The 19,058-nt window shown below is 48.4% G+C and overlaps 2 long non-coding RNA genes across 2 annotated transcripts in view; both read right to left on the bottom strand.

Moving 5' to 3' along the window:
• Positions 1-250: 250 nt before the first annotated feature.
• Positions 251-4,487, bottom strand: LOC120095882 (uncharacterized). The gene is made up of 3 exons (XR_005491797.2): positions 3,653-4,487; positions 1,700-1,883; positions 251-1,295 (listed from the first exon to the last, which is right to left on the bottom strand). It is a non-coding gene; the product is annotated as an uncharacterized LOC120095882 (long non-coding RNA).
• A 548-nt stretch (positions 4,488-5,035) lies between these two features.
• Positions 5,036-19,058, bottom strand: part of LOC108352417 (uncharacterized) — a 14,581-nt gene continuing 558 nt past the window's right edge. The window contains exons 2-5 of the long non-coding RNA XR_001840627.3: positions 17,522-17,810; positions 15,644-15,746; positions 10,402-10,603; positions 5,036-7,573 (exon numbers count right to left, since the gene is read on the bottom strand). This is a non-coding gene — a long non-coding RNA (uncharacterized LOC108352417). The remainder of the gene's footprint in view (positions 7,574-10,401; positions 10,604-15,643; positions 15,747-17,521; positions 17,811-19,058) is intronic.

The following is a 19,058-nucleotide window of genomic DNA, read 5'->3' as shown; positions in this document are numbered from 1 at the left end:
GGGGCTGGCAGGATGACCCAGTGGTTAAAGCACCAGTTGTTCTTGCAGAGGACCTGGGTTCCGTTCCCAGAACCCACAAGGCCACAGCTTATACCTACCACCAGTCCAGGGTCTGAAATGTTCTTCTGGCCTGCACAGGCACCAGACATTCACAGGGTGCAAACACATACATGCAGACAGAACATTCACACACACAGAACAACAGACCGGCCAGTTAAAAACCAGACTTGTGTGAGATAAGAGTGTGAAATAAAATCTCCTCCGTGGCCAGAGTCTGATGGGTGCTCATTACCCCGTCCCCAGGGTGGGAATGGATGTTAGAGTGAATCTTTAGGGGTACCCGGCACCAAGGTGGGGGCATCCTCTACTTCTGCAGAGATGTGGGGTTTCCAGGGCATCTGAATATGTCTGAACTTGGCCTTCTCCACACAGACGAATGATCACTCTTCTTCAAATTACCTTTAAATTAGAGTGGGCCTCATCGGCCCAGCAGACGGTAATTTCCTTTCCCAGTGAGAGCTGGCTCGAAGTGTTTCTGCCACTCATTAGTACTGGATGGGAGTGCCCGGCGTCACACAGGCTGAAGTAGCCACCATTAAGACAGATGCTAGGACGGCAAACAATGACCACTTTTTTTTTTTTTTTTTTGTGGAAAGACAGGAAGAATTTAGCTCTGAATAATTTAAAAACACCACAGATTCATTTTGAAAACTGTTTTTTTATTTAGTGTGTGTCTCTGTGTCTGTGTGTGTGTCTGTTTGTGTCTGTCTGTGTGTGTCTGTGTGTGTGTCTCTGTGTGCATGTCTGTGTGTGTGTCTGTGTGTCTGTGTGTGTGTCTGTGTCTGTGTGTGTATGTGTCTGTGTGTGTGTGTCTGTGTGTGTATGTGTGTGTGTGTGTCTGTGTGTGTGTCTCTGTGGGTGTGTGTATGTGTGTGTGTGTGTGTGTCTGTCTGTGTGTGTCTGTGTGTGTGTCTCTGTGTGCATGTCTGTGTGTGTGTCTGTGTGTCTGTGTGTCTGTGTCTGTGTGTGTGTCCGTGTGTCTATGTGTGTGTGTGTGTGTGTCTGTGTGTGTGTCTCTGTGGGTGTGTGTATGTGTGTGTGTGTGTGTGTGTTGTATTATGTACACTATTTGCCTGTAATACTCTCAGGTGCCAGACGAGGATGTCAGACTCCCTGGAACTGGAGTTACAGATGGTTGTAAGCCTCTATTATGGGTGCTGGCAGCCAAATTTATGTCCTCTGGAAGAGCAGCCAGCACTCTTAACCACCAAGCCACCTCTCCAGACCCTAGAGAACTTGAAAAAAAAGAAAAGAAAGAGAAGGAAAGAGAAATCCGGCTTAATGGGTGGGTATCTCTCTCAGCATCCTCACTCACTCAAAGCATGAAATGGCCATGTATCCCCCAGGGAGAGCTCTGGGATCAAGCTATTTATTCAAACTTGGCCATCACAGGACCTTAAAGACGGCCTAGCATGCACAGAGGCCAATGTCTCTCAATGCAGGGATGCTGGCCAACCTGAGACAAAGAACTGCAAACACAGGGGCTTGACTGCAGGGATGCACTGCTCTAGAGCTTTGAAGTTCGGAAGTGCAAGATCAAAGTAGGATTCCTTCTGACCTAGTAGTCGCTTGACCACAAAAGCAGGTTGGTTTTGACTACAGGTTATGAGAGAGAACACACCCCATGCTCCTCTCTTACCTTCAGGTAGCTGTTCTGCAGTCTTTGCTCCTTGGCTTGGGGATCTGTCATTCTGGTCCCTGCCTTCTCTGATGCCTTGCCAGGAAGCATTCTCGTGTCCGTGTACATGTGTGTCACTTCTGATAAGGACATCAGTGTCTGCTGCAATCCAGGGCATCTGAACAAGTGTCACTGAGACAAATATCTGAGAAAAACAAGGTCATATCTTTGCTTACTGTCTCAGAAGTGTTGGTCTGTTCGTCCCAGGCTGCACGGCTTCTGGGTCCATGATGAAGCAGGATATCATAGCACTGGGACTATGGCAGGAGCCGCTCAGCTCCTAACAGACAGGAGGCAGTAGAGAGGCTGTACTAGTGGGGTTTCTGCTTTCTCCCTCTCTCCCACCCAATCCCCCTATCCTATGGATGGGTGGTGCAGACATTGAGGGCTTGTCCTTTCCCATAAGGTAACGCTGTCTGAAAACACCCTTACAGATGCCCCGGGGGGTAGGGGTCTCAATCCAGATGCTTCCCAACCCAACCAAGTTGCCCGTCAACCTTAGCCACTTGCAGCAAATCTTAGCTTGATGGCATCGGCGAAGGTTCTCTCTCTGTACAGGGTCCCATTTAGAGGTGCATGGGGTAAGGATGTGAATGAATCTTTCTGGGAGATGTAGTTCGGCTCACAATGCTGTTTACTGAAATCTGCCAGTGACCAGTTGAAACAGCTCATCGATCAAGCTGATGGCTAAACGCACAATGATGGCCTAGAGTCATAAGCCACAGACCCTTGCAGACACTGCTGACTTCCCTGAAGCCACCGAGTTTCAGCTTCATGCAGTGCTGATACCCGGAAAAGGGCATTTAGACCCCCGGGACTGGAATTATGGACAGTTGTGAGCTGCCGTGTGGGAGCTGGGAATCCTGAGTCCTCAGCCAGAACAGCCCTAACCACTGAACCATCTCTCCAGCCCCTTCTGGTCTTTAAACCAATAATGAAGCGAGGCTTTCACAGCATGGAGGATACAGAAACAAACAAAACAGTGCCTATTGAGAACTAGCCGGGTATGGTGGTGCATACCTTTGATCCCAGCACTGGGGAGGCAGAGGCAGGCAGATCTCTGTAAGCTCAAGGCCAGCCTGGTCTACGAAGTGAGTTCCAGGATAGGCAGGGCTAGACAGACCCTGTCTTCAAAAACCAAAACAAGAAAAAGAAAAGAAAGACAAAAAATAAAATTCAATGTCAGTAAATGCATTTTACTAGATTCCTTCATCTGTCGTTGCTTAAATAGTTTACTTTGTTTTTCTTTTGGTGGGGTCTCGCTCTGTATCCCTGGATGGCCTGGACCTCACTGTGTAGACCAGGCTAGTGTCAAACTCAGAGATCTGCTTTTCTCTGTCTTCTGAGTGCAGGGATAAAAGGTATGCCTCATGGAGCCCAGTCCTGTTTGGATGATTCTTGGCTTTGAGCCTAGACTCATCAAACCCTCAAACCTAGACTTCATCTCCCGCCAATCTAATTACCGCTCCCCCCAACCCCTCACCTCTGCTCCAAATCTCACATATACCCCAGCTCCCCTGGTCAGCGGCGCAATCCACATCAAATGCAACAGGTTTCTGTTAGTCCGACAGCTTGACCTCGCAGTAGACCATGAGCTGGCGGACTCTAAGGGTTCCTATTGACCTAGTCTACTTTCATCCCAGGAATTCTTAAACCTTTTTATGACTATAACGGTGTTTCAGGTCCTTATGTTTGACATGGAGACTGGAGACTGGTCCTCCCTCCGCCTCCCTTCTCCCTATCTGTTGGCTATCAACAAGCCTTGAGGGTGATGGTGGATGCCTGGTGATTAGCTCTGACTGTGATAAATCCCTGGATAATAGTTGTTATCATTTATGGGTGCCAGAAATATGACAGCTCTCTCAGTGGGGGAGGGGGGGTGCTAGCTAAAACCAAGCAATCAAAACTACATACTTCCTCATCTGTGATGGAATCGTCTCATGTCGTCACTTCCGGGTCGAAGGGCGCAGGCTGTGAGCTGCCATGTCTGACTTCCAGAGGGTCAGAAGCAACTGGAACGTCGCAGCCCACCTTTTGACAAAACGACCTAGGACAGAAAGTATAGAGCACAGAGGACGATTTTCTCAAGTGAGCGTAATAAACACTGCGGACTGTCAGAATAAAACAACAGGAATGAAGAAATGGCTTCAGGTGTAAAACATAAGCTCTCAGAATCTGCATATGCCCAAAGGCTCCATATTCAATAAGCATAATCAAAAGAAAATTTCTCCAGGGAAATTAATATATCTACTGGTGCTACCTCTGAGCCAGTCAGAACTGCTAAAAGATTGCTGACCGGATCCAAAGGCTTCCCTGCGCCTGGAAGCTTGTGATTGCATTATGTCCAGAGATAATCAATCATGCACCTATTTGGTTTATCATGACCAAATATTTTCTTCAGGACTAATGGGCTTTATTCATGTACTTTTAACATGCAGAAAAATACCCTATTTTTAAAGATCAAGTCTTTCATTTGGGTCTAACCGAAGTGACATAGTATTTTCTAGGGTTCAATGACCAGGATTTTTCTGAGCCCCATGGTGAATTGGGTCTCCTATTTTTACATTCAGAACAATGAGGACTCCCACAGAGCAAAGCTGACCAACAAGCGTGGGTTTAAACAGCTGGCCTGGCATTCAGAGGAGAAGCAGTTAAAAGCCCAACACAGAATCCCGTCAGGAGCCGAATCAAAATGCTCCCCTGCGTAGCATTGAACAAATGAGGTCCCATGGGTAGCGGGGGGGGGGGGGGGGGGCTGCTGTGATCAGGAACTCAAAGTCACCTCCCTCTCTGTGTTGTCTCTCAGAGCCTCCCCTCAACAACCTGCCCCATCTGGCTTGGTTCCACACCAGATGGCCAGCATCTCTCATCCGGTGTGGAGGAGGAGTCTGGGAAGGCCAGATTCTCCTCTGCACTGCAGCATCCTGAGGGCAGATGGACTTAGCACGGCCTTTGAATTCAGTTCTGAGCCCTGAGGAGTGAGCTCGTCTTTTGCTCTCCACCTATTTGGGTCTCTGTGGACTTCAGGGTGTCTGTCTGGGATCATATTAGGGCCAAGGTCTCAAAAGGGAGCAAGAAGTATCAAAGCCCTGTGTGTGGATGCTTCCGGACTTAGTAGGGGGAAACCAAGAAGTCTGTATGCTAAAGGAGCCCGCCCCCTTGGGTTTCTGCTCCTGGGAGGGCTGAGGGATGATGCATGGAGGGCTAGCTGAAGGTCAAGGTCATAGGAAAACAGGTTCTGTCAAATGCCCCACCCCTGCCCTGTCCTGTCATCCCCCAACTCCCCAAGCCATGTCAGCTTCTCCCTCTGTCCCACTGAACCTCATGAACCAGCCTTAGGCAGTTCTGGTTACTTCCAAACCGCAGTCTACATCCCTGCAGGGTTCCACACTCCAGACCTTCTCTAGCCTCCTGTGAGACGTGTCCGCTCTGTTGTCTGACCGAGATCTCGGTGCTACCCTCTCCAGTAACATCAGCGTGCGTGGACCAGGTTCTTTGTTCTTTGTACTTGGTGAGGGAGAGATGCCTTCTGTGTACTCCAAGAGGTCTTTGTGATATTCCACCCGAGGAATTCATCTGAAACTCCCGTATCCCAGACAAAAGAGGATCAAGGAAGTCAAAGAATTCATTGATGCCACACACTGTTCTGTTGCTATGTGAAACCTGGGTTTTTCTCCTAGTCCCTCAGATACTGGGGGGACCTTCATGGCAAACTGTGCCAAACCGTGGAGTGCCTGATGAATTGTAGAATCTGTCTCAGCCTCTGAAGAGCCCAAAAAGTACCAAACCCCCCTTTAAAGAGGGACTGATACTTCCTGTTTTTTGCATTTCAAGTTACTACAGTAGACATCTTGGCTTCCTCATGAACAGTGTTGTTCCCATGGCTATCCAGCATTAGTGGCCAGCATACCTGGATGGAACCAATAGATTAAGTCTAATGAGCATGCTTACTTACCATTGGTGTGGTTGAAGGAAGGGACCTGCAGTCAGGAGCTCATCACTAGGTGAGGGCTGGGTCCTGGCCGCCTGTGATTGAGACCTCTCTAAGCAGTGGAGTGGTAACACCCCAGGTCCTGAGGGCAGCTTAGTCTCCTATTTCTGTACATTAAGCAGCACCAAGAGGTAGAAGAGAAAGGATAGAAGACACAGCAATTGGATTCGTGACACAAAGGCGAAGACTTTTAAAATAAGTGCCCCATTCAAATGTCAAGAGCCCGGAGTGCGTTCTTGGTCCCCACGATATTGTCTTTGTGTTTTCAATCCTCCCGTCTGCTGAAAATCAAATCAACAGTGGTTTTTAATTTTCCAATCCTTTTTTTTTTTAAGATTTTATTTACTTTGGTTTTACGTATGTGGGTGTTTTGCCTGTATGCATGTACCCTGTGTGTGTGTGTGTGTGTGGTGCCCCTGATAGCCAGGAGAGGGCATTGATTCCTCTTGAACTAGACATTTACATGATTGTGACCTGCCATGTGGGTGTTGGGGACAGAACCTGGGTCCCCTGCAAAAGCAGCCAGTGCTCAACTGCTGAGCCATCTCTCCACAGCCCAAATCCAACTCTTATTGTTGCAATAAGAAGAAATATGGTTAGCAGACACACTAACGTTCTCAATTAATGATTGATGTGAGAGGGCCCTGCCCACTGTGGGAGGTCTCTTACCCCAGGGTAGGTGGTCCTGGGTTATATGAGAAAGCAGGATGACCAAACCACGGGGAGCAGGCCTATAAGCAGTGTTCCTCCTTCCTGTTTCAGTTCCTGCCCCCAGGTTCCTGCCTCCGGGTTCCTGCCCTGACCCTCCCCCCCCCCCCCCCGCCATGGTGGACTGTGACCTGGAACTGTGAGATGAGATACACCCTTTCCTCCCAGGTTGCTTTTGATCCTGGTCTTCATCGCAGCACTGGAAACCCAAACTAAGATATAGAGACTCTGAATTACCAAATCTATGTATTTAAGAGATGCCATTTGCCACCTGCCCCGTACTCTGCAAGCATTTCCCTTAAATAATTGTCAATGTTCACACACCGCCGAGGCCCTCAACATACCCCTGGCCTCCAAGGAGCTCCCTTGACGAAAGCCTCTTGAGCAGAGTAGACTTTTGCTGTCACTGTGACCGTAATTACAGGATTGTAAGGTAGGGATGAGGATGTCCCCAGAGTCCTTTAGGAGGGATAAACTAGAAAACGGCAGAACGAAATAACAGCTCAGCTGGCACAGGGCATGTCTTCTTGGTTGGAATTGCAGAGAATGGGGCCCTCTGACGTCCGGCTGTATATGTGAGGGTGGGGTGGGCTAAAGTGGAGAGAGGAGAGGGTGTGGGTCGGGGAGAGGTAAGTGGTCTTACTAACTTCAGGCTAAAGTTCGTGGAAAATGGAGTCTCAGGGCAGCTCAGGGATGGTTTATCTGGTCTCAAAGGCAACAGGAAGTACCTCAGGTTGGAATCAGGCTGCCCAGTACGGGGATATTGTCATGGTATGGCCCTTTGGGGCTGTCTCAGGGATGACCATTTCAGGCAGGTGATGGGTGGGTTCTGACATCAGTCGGTCACGTGTCCGCTGCCATCTGACTCCAGGCTGCCACATGCCCACTTCATTCTGCTAATCTGGGAGGAAAGACTGGAGAGGCATCCCCTCTCGGCCATGTCTGGTCACACCGTGTTGCTACAAACTTCTAGGGACCATACCCTGTGATGCTTGCTCCTGGGTAAGATCAAGAAAATCTCTGATGCTTGCCGATCAAGTTGAGAACAGGAGGTGGGGGTAAAAATGAAAGCCGGTCAAAATAGGCTGCACTGCGCGTCACAAAATTTCAGTCACATGGCGAATTCTGGAAAAGAACTAAAGACCCCCAAAAAAAAAAAAAAGAAAAAGAGAAAAAAAATCAGTGGCTATCAGGGGGTTGGGGGCGGAACCAACTTCACTGGGGCCTGAGGGACTTGGGAGGACAATGAAGATGTATCACTGGTGTTTTGTTTTATTTGTTTGTTTGTTTTAGTTCTTTTAATATTTCCCCAATGCACAGAAATGTATCCTAAATAGAGCAGATGTTACTGTATCCATGTCGTTTTTATAAAGAGAAAATAAATCCCAGAAGAATGCAGAGTTACAGCGCTGCGGGGTTTAGAGGAGACAGAGGAGGCAGTATCCGGCCCTTCCTGGAAGAGTAGAGGAAGCGGGTTGAGGAGACTCCAGGAAACGGAATGAGTGGAACTGTAAGTATAATAAGGCTTATGGTTCTACAGATTGGCTGAGTCGGCCAGAGAGATGGACGGGACGGAACATACCAGCGGCAGGACAAGACCGGCGTGAGACACAGAAGTTACGCAGCGCCTCTGTGTGTTCTGGGAGTTGCTTGGCACTGGGTACCAGAGCATCTGCGGGCATCCTAGCATGGACAGTCCCATAGATGATGCTCAAGAGAGCGGCCAATCACCGCCCTGACTCCCACCCAGCCCTGTCTGGGAGCTAACATGACAGGACACCGGAAAGAGTAGAAATGCATGCTCATTGGCTGGGAAATCCACAGGCTGGGAAATCCACAGCCAAGGTGCTGGAGGGTTTAGAAACTGGCGAGTGATGCCCTCCACTCCCGAGATGGAGGTTTGAAGCTTTGCCTTCCTGTCCCCCAGGGTGGAGGAAGCAGAGAGTTAAAGAGCAAGCAGATTGGTACCTAGATGGAGCCTCCTTTATTGGGACCTGAGTTCTTCTCATGAAGGAGGAGCTTTTGTGGCTCAAAGCCTTCTTAAAAACCCCCACCTTTTACCCATAGCATTATTTTAACATTTAAAGAGTCAGGTAGCATAAAGTGACTCACTTTGCCCAGTTCAACACATAATTCAGCTGGACCTTTGTGGCCTAGATTGAGGCAGGAGGATGCTTGGGCTCAGAGAGGGTCCCGGGACCAGCCAAGCGACTTCGCGAGACCCCATCGCAAAATGACAAAAGAAAACCTGGGCTGGAACACCTTATATGGAAGCATGCTTGCCTGACATGTGCGACGCCCTAGGTTCAATCCCTATTCCAGCAAAAAGCCCGTGAGTTCAGTGGCATTAACTGTTCTCAGAGCGCTGAGCTGCTAAGCTAAACAGAAGCCAGCCCTGCACCCACTAAGCAAGGCTGCTGCCTCCCCTATCCACTCTCCCGCAGCCACTGGTGCTGTCTAATCTCTAGTCCCTGTCTCTTGCTGTTCCGTGGAAACGGAATCATTCCATACATGTCTTTTTGCATCTGGCTTTTCTTCATTTAGCATATTTGTGTTTTGTCTTTAATGAGGTTAGCGAGCCTGGAGAGGATCTTGTCATTGGAGACGAGTGGGGGAAGGGGACGGCAGCCTGTGGAGCGAAGCATCCGTATGGGCTGGCAGGACAGGCCTCCGGGCATCCCACACAGGCTGCAGCTGCATCTCACCCGCACCCCCATCAGGACCCAAACGCTGGCTGGGCCCCTTCCTTCCCTCAACGGGCTTGTTGCGCAAGGTTCTTACCTGCTACAAAATCAGAAGGAATTTCTGAAACAGGTTTTTGTGTTTGTGTGCAACCAAGAATTCCTAATGAGGTAACCCAAGAAGCAGGGTTTGGAGTTAATTAGCCCTTGAACTGTCAGGGCTAATTGCATTCGGTGAGTTCTGACATTTCTAAGAATAATTAAGAACCTGGCTGTCAAATTTCACAAAGCCCCGACTACTGTGTGAATGGTCCCCCTTGTTTTTCCCGGTGCATAAAGTCTGGAGACATGAGGAGCTGTACTTGGTGCTACTGGCAGATCCTTGCATGAAATGTTATGTTTTTAAAGAGCTTTTCATATAGATCAGTGAAATACGATGATCTCATTAATGGGTGACATATTAAAAATATCTGAAGTCCCCAGGGGTTAGTAATAGGTAGCTGGCATTCCCGAGGGGCTTACTGTCTGCTGGGCGCCATAGTGCAAGGCCCACAAGAGCCTATGAGGTAGATGTAGTTCTTGTCCTCAGTTAACGGAGAAGAAAACTGAGGCACAAGAAAGTGTGGGAGCTTTTCAGGGCCACACACATGTGTGATAACGCAAACAGTAATGTTTGCCATGTGGTTTCACCACTGTCCTCTCAGACACACACACAGAGAGAGAGAGAGAGAGAGAGAGAGAGAGAGAGAGAGAGAGAGAGAAAGAGAGAGAGAGAGAGAGCGCACACACACACACACACACACACACACACAGAGCATATCCCTCTATACAACGACAGACCTTTATTCTCCTAAACTCTGTCAGAAAGCACTTATCAACCTCAAATTTGCATCCAATTCTGTTTTTTTTTTTCTTTTTTCTTTTTTTTTTTGGAGCTGGGGACCGAACCCAGGGCCTTGCACTTGCTAGGCAAGTGCTCTACCACTGAGCTAAATCCCCAACCCCCAATTCTGGTTTTTTAATATTTACTTGTTTTACTTGTTCTACTTTTCGAGTATGAGTGTTTCCATACATGTACGTGTGGGCACCACATGTATGCCCTGGTGACTTCAGAACTGGAGTCAGAGACAGTTGTGAGCCTCCACGTGGATGCTGGGAATGGAACCCTGGTCCTCTGCAGAGGCAGCCAGTGCTCTTAACCGCTGAGCCAGCTCTGCAGTCCCCTGCTACCTCATCTTTTAAGAATCACTTTTAAATGAAGAAACCGATGCACCGATCTTTACCTCATTTTGCGCTCCAGAGGTGCAGTAACGCTGTCTGCGCCGTCTCCATCCACACATTAGAGACTGGGTGAGCATCTGTAGGCAGGGAGATGAACTGGAGATGGAGTCTATCTAGCAAGAATCCATAGCTGAAGCACACGCGACGATATGTGATTACACTGTTTTTACATCGTGAGGGGATACCGGTTGAGTCACGCTGCATCTGGAATGTGAGGGACCAGAAGAGTTTCTGATTTTTGGTATATTTATACAGAATGTTCTAGTTGGGCAAACTTCATCCAAACATTCAAATCCAAACTGTACGAGCAGACAGGCCTGGTCTCAGAAGAACCCTACCCTAACTCCCTCAGCCAGCACCTGGATCTTTGGAAAATAAAAGTCTGCCGTTTAAGACACGTTGCCATGACAGTCCTCTCAGAAATGCAACCTTGAAAGAGATTTAGACGTGTGAAATATGGGCCGATGGAGACGGGGTACGTCTGACACAAATGGACTTCTTTTTTTTTTTCGGAGCTGGGGACCGAGCCCAGGGCCTTGCACTTGCTAGGCAAGCGCTCTACCACTGAGCTAAATCCCCAACCCCACAAATGGACTTCTTAAAAGGGCATAGATTGAGCTATGGCAGGTTTCTGAACAAGAGTGACGTGAACAGCCCTCCTCTGACCTAGTTGATTAATTCAGCAAACATTTATTCAGGATCCGCCCCACGCTGGGGACAATCTGCTTGGGAATAGCAGCAACAGTGTCAACATTGGTAACGGCAAAGGAATCCACTATAGAAAAAACTAGAAGCTGGGTGAGACTAAGGAGGTGGTGGGCAGGGGCATCTAGTCAATGCTTTCAATCTGCCCTAAAACAGCAGCAGCAGCGGCAGCAGCAGCAACAACAACAATAAGACAAGATTTACTTTATGATTTTTTTTAAAGATTTATTTATTTATCATATACAAGTACACTGTAGCTGTCTTCAGACACATCAGAAGAGGGCATCGGATCTCATTACAGATGGTTGTGAGCCACCATGTGGTTGCTGGGAATTGAACTCAGGACCCCTGGAAGAGCAGCCGGTGCTCTTAACCGCTGAGCCATCTCTCCAGCCCCTATGATTTTTATTTCTATGTATTTGCGTCAGTATGCGCGCTGAATGCAGGCACTAACCGAGGCCAAAGTTGGGTCTCCCTGGACATGGAGGTACAGGTGGTTATGAGCTGCTCACTGTGGGTACTGGGAATTGAACTCAGGCCCTCTGTCAGAGTGGTATGTGCCCTGAAGCACAAAGTCATCTCTCCAGCCATCACTCTGCATTGGAAGTGCCTACCCACCACCACCAGACCAACCTCTCTCTGCTTTTGAAAGAGTCTGACATGAAGCCCAGTGAACTGTCTAGTCACAGACAGCATAGCCCCCAGACTCCGTCTTCGCGGCTGCAGGGTGAGCGTCACCTTCTGAACCCGGTTTCAGGGCAACAGGGCTCTTAAAACAATTGCCCTTGAGACAGGACTATAAAATTGAGCCAACTCCCCCAAACTCCATTGTCACCCAGATTCAGAGGTGACCCACCCCTCGGCTTGGCCCAGCACATGTCCGTACCCACTACAGATATCAAACAATATTATCACCAAGCGGAAAGGGGCTGGAAAACTAGACCAAAAAAATAATATACAAATAGAACAATACCAATAACTTAAAGAGACAGGAGAGACAGGCAGCGCCTTTCCTCTGTCTCATAGGCTAGATAATGGTGTTCAACGACACCCACATCCTAAATCCTAGAATCTGTAAATAGGCTTCACAGGTTGGGAAGGAAGGGGCTTCCTTCCTCGCTTGGGAGGAAAAGGCAGGTGGATCTTTATGAGTTCAAAGCCAGATTGATCTACATAGAGACACACACAACATAGATGAGCATGAGGCTGGAGGAAGGACCAGGACCCAAAGCACAGGGACAACCTTAAGAGGCTTCAAAGAACAAGGAAATGGGCGGAGTTTTCTCTGCATCTTCCAAAAAGGAACACAGACTTGCCAACCCCTCGATTTTAGTCCACAGAGGCCCTTAACAGATGGTAGCCTATAGTTTTGCTGCGTAAGTCACTGAGGCAGTCCTTTATTACATCGAGAGGAAAAGAACGCACTTGGAATTCCACCTCCTGTCCCTTAGACACCAGGCCTGCTCATTTGCATAGTGTACGCCCTTAGCGTTGGCTTCACAGAAACTTCGTGCTCGCCGACGGGGTCCTTATGCTCTGCGCTAGGCAAATTGGTCTTGTTTTCCCCTTTTAGAGTCCAAACTCTTTACAGGAAGACCTGAGATATTTACTGCACTATTTCTAAATTCAGCATAGTGTCCGCCGCGTGGGAGGTCTAGTAGCTCAATGGAACAAGCGTACAGATGAAGCCCAGGGCTACACAGGGCTTCCTGGGGCCCTAAGAGGACCTCCACAGGCAAGCATCAGAGCTTCTTTTCAGACACAATGAGGTCGAGTCTGACGTCGTCATTGATGTATGTATATATGTCATGTTGAATTGAATTACTGTTAACGGTAACCATGACAACGAGAAAATCTCATTCTCATGCGGAGAACAGTGAGTTATTCAGACCTCTGTACGATGCAACCCCAGGTCATTTTTCATGAAGAGTGTTAACATCGTCAACAATTCTCAATGGCTCTTCCAATGTGGTGCATTGACGGTCCTTCTGGAAGAGGTGGGCGACCCAGGAAGAACGCTTTCCTGGGCACGCTCCTTCTGAAATTACAATTTATTTCGGAAAGAAATGGCCATTCACAAATTCTCCTGGTGAGGGAGAGCTGTTGAAGCTGCTTTTTCAGAAAGGCCGAAGTACGGCATCAAAAGTATAAATACCATGGCCTCCTCCCCACCAGCCATTAGTTAACTGTTTTCAACTGTTAGAGTTTGGAAGCCGATGGCCGTGGAATCCAGAGAAGCCTCCTCAGCTTCAGATAACAGGTCCAGCCATGGCTCCAGCTATCCCCAGAATGCCCCGCCCCCAAAGTGACCCTTTCGGGCTTTCCACGAGGTTCGGGCAGTCCCCAGAGTGGTCAATTCTCTGCAAGCGATGGTTCCTCCCTTAGACTTTGCAGTGGTAAAGGGCTTCTGTGTGGGCTGCAGAGCTGACTCAGGGGTTAGGAGCACTGGCTGCTCTTGGAGAGGACCTGAGTTTGGTTCCCAGTACTCATATGATGGCTTCCAACTGGGCTCTAGCTCCGGTTACAGGGGGCCTGATGCCCTCTTACGACCTCTGTAGGCACCAGGCATATACTTGGTATACATAAACATGTACAAGTGAAATACACACATGAAATAAATAAATCTTAATTGATGACGACGACGACGATGATTCTGAGTGCACTGCCAGGCTCATTGACTTTCCTTCTTGGGACAGGATATACCCCTGACAAGTGGTGGACCTAAACTTGTCCCCAGAGGCAGAGAGAAACAACTCCTCCCTCTCCGTACCACAGTAGTCATCTACTGTGGATTCAGGTGACTCCGATGTGCCACAGGCATTGGCAGATAGATTCAGGACAAGTCATCGCAGTTAACAGGAAGTGGATGATAAGCTATGAGGTCTGGCGAGCTGCCCCACCATTTTCCTTCTTGGCTCGCGTTTTAGCGCTTCTCTGACTAGAGGTCTCTGATAGCAGCCTATCGAAATCAGGAAATATACCTCACAGGTGACTAGTTTGTTTTAACTGCTGTAAGTTAATGGGACTAGGAAAGAAAACGCATAGGCTGGCAATTGAAACAAATCCCTGTGTGTGTGTGTGTGTGTGTGTGTGTGTGTGTGTGTGTGCACATTTAATATTCAAACCATAACTCTTAGTGTACACTCTTTGCTATGGAGGTGACTGGACTTCTAATAGCCTAATGCTTCTGTGGATCTTGCAAAAAAAAACAAAGACATTTTTAATGAAGATCATTGTTTCACCAAACACCCATCCTAACAAATACATGTAGCAGCTGTTAGCCTGTGTAGAGCAGGAGAAAGTAAGGTTTCTACAGGGTTTTCTTGGAGCACAGGAAGACAGTGCAGAGCAAGATCAATCACACTGAGCTGTCTTTAAAGAGACCGAGTTCAAGCCAACAGCCCCGCCCTTCAGGGAAATCATCAGAGTGGTCTCTTGTCAGGAGCAAATCCACGGTGTAAGCCAGAAGTCACCACCAAAACCACAAGAGAAACTGGGTACAGCCTAACAAGAAGGGCTGCATGCTTCGTGGAAATATAGAACTTATATTAAAAAATATTTAACTTTTTAAAATTTATTATGCATACAGCATTCTACCTGCATGTGTGCCTGCAGCCCAGAAGAGGGAACCAGATCTCATTATAGGTGGTTGTGAGCCACCATGTGGTTGCTGGGAATTGAACTCAGTTTCTCTGGAAGAGCAGCCAGTGCTTTTAACCGCTGAGCCATCTCTCCAGCCCCTTAAATTGTTCTTAAAGATTTCTTTTATGTGTGTGAATGTTTCGTCCATGTGTAGGTATATGAGTCAAGTATGTGCCTGATGCTCTCGGCGTCAGAAGAAAGCTGGATCCCTCGGAACTGGAGTTATAAATGGTTGTGAACCACCCCATATGGGCACTGGGAACTGAACCTTGGTCCTCTGCAAGGGCAGCTCGTGCTGTTAGCCATGGAACCATCTCACCAGTCCCCATGTTTTAGATTAAAAACAATTGATGTGGTTTTGCCTGCATGTATGTACCATGTGAGAGTGCCTGTGTACCATGTGCCAGGTGCCTTTGGAAGCCGGAAAAAGGCATCAGATCTCCTGGGACTGGAGTTATAGGCAGCTGTCAGCCACCATGTGGGTGCTGGGAATCGAAACTGGGTCCTCTGTAAGAGCAGCATTGACATTAACAGCTGAGCCACAGTGCCTTGTTCTCCTAGGCTTCCATCGTCTGTTCTCTCTCTCTCTCTCTCTCTCTCTCTCTCTCTCTCTCTCTCTCTCTCTCTCTCTCTCCATCCTCCAGAGTTCTCAGCTTGTTCCCTGTACCCCAGGCTGTCTTCCTGAGACTCCCTCTCCCGCCTCGATCTCACAGTCATCACTGTCTAGTAGAATCCTGAATTCACTCTTGGAGAGCTGCTTTGACTCCACTGTGTAAAGTCTGTCCTGTGGTTCTGACACACTGTGTGGTTCTGTGACAGCTGCCTTGCTCGCTGCACTTTACAGTTTGTCACTCCTCTTGGAAGGTGGCACTGAGGGTCAGCCTGCACCCTGCTTACCTTGATCTCTCCCTTGTCTCCCTGGAGTCGGTGCCCACCATGCTCGATCTTGTTAGTTTTGGCTTCAAGGAAGTGACTGAGATTGTATTTCTCGAAGCCTTACCTGTAAATTATGGGTGACAGTAGGGAGTCCTTCTCTGGGTCACTGTCAAAAGCAAACAGTGCCATGCGCACAATTTGAAACACACAGTGTTGTCCCCTCCTATTGTTATTATACAAAAACCCCACATCTTATTTAAATCTTTAACAGTTCCCAGCTTTTGAGGCATTTCCCTCCCAACTTCTTTGCCTGGCAGATAACAATCTCCTGTCTTTGGTGTTCTTAGCTCTCCTGTGTAACCGAATAATCTGGGAGTCCCTAAAAATGGTGACTGCCGGGTCCTACTTCCCAGCATCCCCCAGTGGGAGAGCCTTCATTGATCATTTGGTCCCCAGGTATCTGTCAAGTAAAAGCCAGGATACAAGATAAATCATGAGTGAGCTGATGTTTCTGCCAGCATCCCCTTTGCCTCTTTATCTTTAGAGCTGTAATTTTGGAGGGACTGATTTCCAGATGATCTCACCGTGAATTCCCAGAAGTAGGCATTTCTCCTCACTCCCTGTGTGCTTCTCAACCATCTAAGGTCTCCTTGTGACTCAGTATTGGAGATGCTTTCCTGGTTTCCCCTTTGTAGTCTCATAGCAGTAAAGTGTTTGTTGAGAGTAACTCAGCATATAAAACGCTAAGTGATAAAAGTCCTAAGTATGGGGCTGGGGATTTAGCTCGGTGGTAGAGCACTTACCTAGGAAGCGCAAGGCCCTGGGTTCGGTCCCCAGCTCCGAAAAAAAAAGACCAAAAAAAAAAAAAAAAAGTCCTAAGTAGTGGTGAGTGGTAGGGCTCAATGGATACATACACCCCTCTGCCTCTCTGTTTCTCATGTCTCCTTCTAGCCCCTAGTGAAAGGTAGACTTGATGTCGTGAGCGTGATGGGGAAAGACCCAGGAGATGGAGGGCGCTCTGCCCCGGCAGTGGCACCTGGCTGGTACCCTAGTAAATGTAGTGAGATCCAACAAGGCCACCCAGATCCCCATCTTTTGCTCTCTAGCCCTTTAAAATCCTTCTGGAACCGTGTGTACGAAGCTGCTGATACTTACCAGGCATTGGATTTCAATAGGAATTTGGCCAAAGTCAAGACTGGAGAGTCTGGCCCCATGGTGGACTTAGTTCCAAGTGCTGAGTCAGGGCCTTTCTGCTGACTCAGTTGTCTTTTGGGGCTTATGTAATTCCAGAAGTTGAACCCAGAGTTTTATTGACAGGATTGGGGGTGGGGGAGGTCATTTACATTTGAGACAGGACGGATAACGTCCAAGGCGAAAGAAATAGTCTCTGAGGGAGGAGGGGAAAGGGGTGTTTTGGAAATATGAATACTGCACACATGAATGTCCCATTGTAAGAAAGCCACTGTGGGTTTTATATTCTCAGACATTGCTTTTTTTTCTTGGTTCACCTCAGATGTCCCCTCTTCTTGTGTTCTGTTAGATTCTTTTCAGCTCAGGAATGGCTTCTCCTGTCTGCTGTCATCTTGTCAATCAACCCTGGAATGTGATTTTTTTTTTAAATCTACACAAAGGATGCACGAACTGTTGAGGTGATGCTAAGAACTGGCGCCCTTTACTCCAGACCCTGAGCCCTGGCTCGCATAAAGGACACGGTCCCCCACTCTCCTCACACACCCACGGAGGCTAAGTCCCAGATGGGACTTGGAGTTGTCCCACACTGCTTCAAATGTCCTCCACTTATCCAGGACACAGGAAAGCCTCACAACTTGGTAGGACCTGACCTTGAGAATAATTTTTCAGGTCGAGAAACTGATGGCCCCCGAGAGCTGAGTGAGTTACCTCGATCACATATCACCTGCAGCAGAGGGAGCCGACTCCTAGATCTCCCAACAGCTTTCTGTTCGATGGCTTCTCTCCATGGGCTAGAGAAGACAAGTCTGGCATCAGGACCACCCAGAGCTGGAGAAGGAAACTGTTCCTCGGTCATATGCCCTCTGGTTGTACGTCAGCTGGGGGCAGGGTGCTTTTGAAAATGTTGTCTAGGTACCGATTACACAGACAGAGCAAAAGAGCCAGCCGGGGAGGACATTCTTAATGTATGAAGTCACCGGCTTCCAGATCATTCTACCTGCAGAACAAGGCTGTGTTGATGGCCACAGAGTAAACTCCCCAAAGGCTTCCAGATGCAGTAGAGAGAAGGTAAAAAAAAAAAAATCTACCAAACATCCACAGCTTCACTCAGCATTTCAAGTTCAAATATTTGTTTTGCGCATCAGGAAATGGCTCCGGGCACTGGTACCGGGCTCGCTAAGTGCAAGATTATGAGGCCACGTGGCCAGCTAAGTGACCGGAGTGAGTCAGTCAGGATTTCTCCTGGGTGAGAGCCCCTCCTCTAATCCACACCTCTGAACAATGGCACCTGAGTCAGAACCAGTCTGGCGTCTTTCCTCAGGCAGGGCTGCTAACCCTCCTATTGCCTTCCCTGTCTCTGGCGCCAACCTCTGTCTGTCCTTCACCCCTGCTGACTACTCCCCTAGTCCTCTGAGGCTAGGTTTGCCGTCTTTGACTGGCCACCCAACCAAGATTTAAGGCTTTCTTGTTTCTTGTTTCCTGTCAGGTGCCGTCTGCGGAACCTGGCTCAGTGCCTGAAGATGTCAAGTCCTATCTGTCCCCTCCCTGTTCCTCTCGAGAGAGAAGGAAGTCCAAAGGGAGAGTCTGGGCATAGATTAGGCCATCCTCCCTCATGTCCTGGGTGGGTGCCATTTGTACAGGTAGGATTCCTGAGTCCCATGTCATCCCTTCTGTACACATCAGACTTGAACCACACACAGGCTGAGGGCCAGGCCTGGAATGCAAACACAGCCAGGGGCCTTCAGCTGTGTTCATGGAGCCCGCTGCCATGCTGCGGTCAGTGCTGGCTCTAAGGTTCACCCTGAGCCTCCTCCCAACCTGGCAGGGCCCATGGCATCCTTCTAGTGGGAAGGGTTCCTTTGGAAATGGCCTTCTGGGTGCCATGGGAGTTAGGCACATCTAGGCTGCCAGTTTAAATCCCGCTTAACTTGCAACTCCTGCAGTCTTCCATTAAAAAAAAATCTATTCAAAAAAAAAAAAATCCTGTACCCTGCTGTTGAAAACCAGGTACCTTCAAACACCTTCAAATTGAAAGTCACGGATGATAAATCCTTTACTGACATGGATGAAAATGAAGGATTATCCAGGAGCTGGGGTGGCAGGGAGAAATATCTACCACACAGTCTTATCTCTGGTTCACCTCCCATTTAAACCAAATGAAACCTCAAACTTACTGAAGTAGGTAGATTTCCCCCTTAGGGTTCTCTGTCATCTTTCTTGCCACATCATAAGACTCATAGTCCAA

This window comes from Rattus norvegicus, chromosome 12 (genome assembly GCF_036323735.1).
Source record: "Rattus norvegicus strain BN/NHsdMcwi chromosome 12, GRCr8, whole genome shotgun sequence".
Taxonomy (NCBI): domain Eukaryota; kingdom Metazoa; phylum Chordata; class Mammalia; order Rodentia; family Muridae; genus Rattus; species Rattus norvegicus.
Note: the sequence above shows the minus strand (reverse complement) of the source record. Positions and strands in the feature narration are given on the sequence as shown.